General features: G+C 39.8%; 1 pseudogene; it reads right to left on the bottom strand.

Annotated features, from left to right (window-relative positions):
• Positions 1-854: 854 nt before the first annotated feature.
• Positions 855-3,994, bottom strand: LOC114238718 (ATP synthase subunit f, mitochondrial-like; annotated as a pseudogene).
• Positions 3,995-5,748: the final 1,754 nt, after the last annotated feature.

Consider the following 5,748-nt stretch of genomic DNA (forward strand, 5'->3'; position numbering starts at 1 on the left):
TTTTCCTGCAGTTTGAATATGATATGCCTAGTTATATCATAACATTATATATATATATATATATATATATATATATATATATATAAAATATATTGACTGTGTCTTAGTAGAATGTAAGCTCCATAAGAGCAGGAATTTTTGTTTGTTTTGTTGACTGATAAAGTGCATAGAAATGGCACACAAAAGGCACTCAACAAATGAGTGTCTGAATAATAAGGGAAACCTAAGTTTGGTTCCCGCCCTGTCACTTACCAGCCAGCTGTGCGCCTTTGACAATTTGCTCCTCCCTCAGGCCCAGTTTCTTCATCTATGAGATTGGAGTCCAAGCACCCACCTCACTGGATTATGCATGTGAAGTGCCTGGCAGGGTGCTGGGCATGAATAGATAGTTAATAAACAGGCCGGTCAATTGACATAATCACTGCCCCTCTCAAACTCTTCACCTTCCCATCTGTTATGAGTACCCTTTACTCGGAGCCATCACTAAGGCAATTAAGAACTTTAGGTCTGGGGCTGTGATGGGGGATGAGGGCATGAGGCCATGAAAAACCCAAAGATCTCAAGATTCTCGCTTTCTGGTGCCAGTTGAGCTGACTCAAGGGCAGCTGACCTCAGGCTCTCAGCAATCCCTACACCCCAATTACATGGCAGCAGAAGATCTGGAACCAATCTACTGGTCCTGTGAGAAATCTGAGCCCTCCTCTGACCTGCTAAACCACGTTTGACACAGTTGATTTTCTAAGCCCTCTGATCACCAGGGATCAAGCCTGCAGCAGGGAAAGAGACTCAGAGCTCACCAGGACCTCACAGATGTGTGGAGAGGATCAGGCCACTACGTGCACAGGAAACGCCTCCTACTGCTTGGCACCTGTGGGATGAAAAGAGGAAGCTCAGGAGCAGCTTTCCCAGGCAGAGGTTAGGGTTCCATGTCCTGCCTCCACCACTCAACAGTTGTGGATTCTTTCATTTCCTAAGGTCGCCAAGCTTCTGTATGCTTAGCTGTAACATGAAGATATTAACAGATTTTAATCCTCACTGGATTGCTATGGTGAGATACGCTTCTGAAGTGCTTTAGCACTTGCCTGGCACCTAGCTATAGTAATAGTCATTAGGTCATTTTCAAAGGCCTTTAAACACCAGATGAGTTCTATGGGACCCCCTTGCCCCTGGTGGCTTTGGCCAGTAAGAACCATACAAACTGTGGCTGTGAGGTAGGAAGAGGTGAAATATAACCATGCCTTCAGGGCTGTTCAACTCAATCGGCCAGAGAAGAGACAGCTTTCTCCAAAATCGGAAAAATTTTTTTTTGTATGTCAATTTATTTATTTATTTTTATTGGGGTATAGTTGATTTATAATATTATATAAGTTTCAGGGGTACAACATAGTGATTCACAATTTTTAAAGATTATACTCCATTTATAGTTATGATAAAATATTGGCTATATTCCCTGTACTGTACAATATACCCTTGTAGCTTATTTATTTTATATGTAGAGTTTGTTTTATCTTTTAGATTCCACATGTAAGTGATATCACACAGTATTTGTCTTTCTCTGTCTGACTTATTTCACTTAGCATAATGCCCTCCAGGTCCATCCATGGATACCATTGGGAGATGGGGATTGACATATATACACTAATATGTATAAAATAGATAACTAATAAGAACCTGCTGTATAAAAAAAATAAATAAATAAAATTCAAAAAAAAAGAATAATTAAAAAGTAAATAAAAAGGCATACCAAGTTATGCTCCCACCAATAGTGTATAAAAAATAATCTTTTCCCCACATTCTTCCCAACACTTGAGTTTTTCGGTCATTTTTTAAATTTTATATTGGAGTATAGTTGATTTACAATCCAAAATATATTTTAAAAAATCCTTATACAACTTAATAGAAAAGCAAACAAACAACCCAATTAAAAAATGGGGAGAGGCTCCGAGTAGACATTTTTCCAAAGAAGACATACAGATGGCCAACAGGCACAGGAAAAGGTGCCCAACATCACCAGTCATCAGCGAAATGCAAATCAAAACCACAATAAAATATCACCTCACACCTATAAGAATGGCCACTACCAAGAAGACAAGAAATAACAAGTGTTGGCAAGGACGTAGAGAAAAGGGAACACTTATGTACTGTTAGAGGGAATGCAAACTAGTGCAGCCACCACGGAAAACAGCATGGAGGTTCCTCAAAAAGTCAAAGCTGGAACTACCATATAACCCAGCAGATCCACTTCCTGGCATTCATCCTGTCAAATACAAATTGGCACTTGCCATCTACCTCTACAAGGATTAAATCATGTGCTGCTGCATCTGCTGACTTTCAACACCCCCTGAAAGGAGTTCAGGGTGGAGAGCAGAAATGAGGTTCTCTGTGCTCTGGGAAAACTGGCAGAACAGGTCTTCAGATAGTTAAGATATTTTCAGGAGCTGATTTTATGAGCCCAATTCTTATATCTCCTCAGATCTAGTAAAGCACTAAAATCCTTCATGGTGATGTCTGCTCCTCTTGACTAGCAGTAACCTTCTGCAAAAAAATATGTACTTGATTGCATGTACTCCCCCTTCACCAAAATCACATATATACTGACCTCCCCCACTACCTCTTTGGAGTTTCACAGAGCTATCTGAAATGCTGTCTCCCAGGCTATAGTCCTCATTTTGCCCCAAATAAAATTTAACTCGCAACTCTCATGTTGTACATTTTTTCTTAAGTCAACAATCCAAAAGAAACAAAATCACTATCTTGAAAATATATCTGCGGCTTCCCTGGTGGCGCAGTGGTTGAGAATCCGCCTGCCAAGGCAGGGGACACGGGTTCGAGCCCTGATCTGGGAAGATCCCACATGCCGTGGAGCAACTAAGCCCATGCGCCACAACTACTGAGCCTGTGCTCTAGAGCCCACGAGCCACAACTACTGAGCCCGTGTGCCACAACTACTGAAGCTCACATGCCTAGAGCCCGTGCTCCGCAACAAGAGAAGCCACCATAATGAGAAGCCCGCGCACCACAATGAAGAGTAACCCCCACTCGCCACAATTAGAGAAAGCCCGTGCACAGCAATGAAGACCCAACACAGCCAAAAATAAATAAATAAAATAAATAAATTTATTTAAAATAAAAAGAAAAGAAAATATATCTGCACCCCAGTGTTCAATGCAGCGCCATCTGCAATAGCCAAGACAAGGAAACAACAAGAGTTCATCACGAGATGAATGGATTTTTTAAAAATGTGGCACATATACAATCAAACATTACTCAGTCATAAAAAGAAGGAAATCCTGCCATTTGAGACAACATGGATGGATCCCGAGGGCATCATACTAAGTGAAGTCAGACAGAGAAAGATAAATACCAATACTGTATGATCTCACTTATAGGTGAAATTTTTTAAAAAATCAAAAACAAAAAAATGAAACTGAAGCCATAGATACAGAGAACAGATTGATGGTTGCCAGAGGCAGTGGGTGAAATGGGTGAAGGTGGTCAAAAGCTACAAATTTCCAATTATAAAATAAATAAGTCACGGGTATGTAATGTACAGCACGGTGAGTATAGTTAATAATACTGTATTACATACTTGAAAGTTGCTAAGAGAGACCTTTTTTTTTTTTTTAACCAGTCATCTTTTATTGGGTGTTAATTCTGCATCAGGATATGAAAGGATTCAGGGGTACCGGGCAAACGTCATGGTCAGGAATGCAGAGTGTGCCCTCTTCAGAGGTACTCACTTGGCTGCTCATGTTTAAGTTCCTTGTAAGAACTGCAGTAGCTGAAAAGCATATAAGCTGCCAGCAACATAGAAAGCCCCTACGATGCTCCCTTTCTTCATGTTGAAATACTTGTTGTAATACCAGTAATAACCTCTTTGAAATGCTCCAGCAGTTCCTTTAAGGATGAAATCCCGCAGTAGTATCCAGCTTGCCAGCTCCCTTAGTTTGACATTCAGGAGCTTCTTCTCCTTCAGTGGTACAACTGATTCCATCTTGGAGTCCTGGCTGTCTGCCCCAATATCAACTTTTCCATGTTGAACAAAGTTTGAGGCATAACTAAAGGCCTTCCCACATTCTTCATCTTCATAGGGTTTCTCACCACTATGAATTCTCTGATGAAGAAGAAGAGATGAATGTTTTCCAGCTATAAACGTTTTTCTATCACTGATTATTTTATAACTTGAATCCAAATCTGTACTCCAGTTTCTTGTTTCTTCCCTCACAACCATCCAGGGTTCTTTTTCTTGCTCCAATAACACAATTATGCCTGGCTTAGAAATGGAATGGCCCAGTGAGACCAAGTTACTGTAGTTCTCCATCATCACACTGCAGTACAACTTCTTCTGAACAAGGTCAAGAAATTCCCACTCATGCTGAAAGAACTTTATGGCCACATACTTGAATGTTATTGGTCCATGGGCCATGATTTTAGAGCTGCAAGAGCTGATCAGTCCTCAGGGCTCCTTTACCAGAAAAACACAGAGTCCAGAAAACCCAGACCATCCCTTGCCAGCTTGGGGCTACCTCTGCACAATCATTTCGCAGCAACCTATGCTAGTTTCTCATTTGGATGGATGCCACTTACAGGCAGTTCCCAACAAGGAGCATAGAAAAAGGCCTGAGGTGGAAGTCACCTCGTCAATTGTCTCAATCATTCTTTTTTTTTTTAGTATTTATTTATGTATTTATTTGTCTGTGCCAGGTCTTAGTTGTGGCATGCAGGATCTTTAGTTGTGGCATGTGGGATCTTTAGTTGTGGCATGCGGGATCTAGTTCCCTGACCAGGGATCAAACCCAGGCCCCTCGCATTGGGAGCACGGAGTCTTAGCTGCTGGACCACCAGAGAAGTCCCTGTCTCAATCTTTTTAATGTTTGTAAATCTTTAGAGATAAAAATTCTCATTTCAAGTTGCATTTTTCTAACACTAGTCAAGTTGAACAAACATCTTTTCAAATGATTCTTGGTCATGCTATTGCCTCAGTTAATTGAGAATTCACATCTTTTGTCCACTTTTTCTTTTGGGTTGATTTGCAGAAGTTCATATATTCTGACTACAAACTATTTGTTTGTTTAATATATATATTGGAAATCAGTTTCTCCTAGTCTCTTACCTATCTTTTAACTTTGGTCATACAGAAGTTTCAAATTTTGTTATAGTTAAATTTATCACTGTTTTCCTTTATTTCTTCATTGTTTTTGGTGTTCTTAAAGAAGGCTTCCCCTACTTCTAGATATCATTTTCAATGGCTGCATAATATTTCATTGTATGGATATACCATAATTTGTGAAATTCTCTCTCACTATTGAAAATTTAAGTTGTCCCATCCTTTCACTAATATAAATAATGCTATGAAAAACAACAAAGTGTTCAATTTGATATTTTTAAATATATATCTTAGTTCCTAGCAAAATGAGCATAATAAATGTTTCTTGAATGAGGGAGGGGAAAATGCAGGACATTTTTTCCACACTCACTCAAGGCATGTTAAAAAAAATGCAGCCCAATGTACACCAAATTATTGGAGAATTAGCTCTACAATTCTACTTCTCCTTTAGCCCATCTAATCAAGAGTTGACTCTGCCTCTAAAATCTAGGCATGGAAGTAAAGTTTCATCTTCCCTCTAAGGTTGCCTTTCCAAAGGGTGTGACAACTATCTGAGACAGGCCTTTAACCACATACCTGAGTCATCCTTCTTATTGTGACTTCAGTTTTAGGGTGCCCTTTGCTTGGTGAGTCTTCAGTGT

This window comes from Balaenoptera acutorostrata, chromosome 11 (assembly GCF_949987535.1).
Source record: "Balaenoptera acutorostrata chromosome 11, mBalAcu1.1, whole genome shotgun sequence".
Classification (NCBI taxonomy): Eukaryota; Metazoa; Chordata; class Mammalia; order Artiodactyla; family Balaenopteridae; genus Balaenoptera; species Balaenoptera acutorostrata.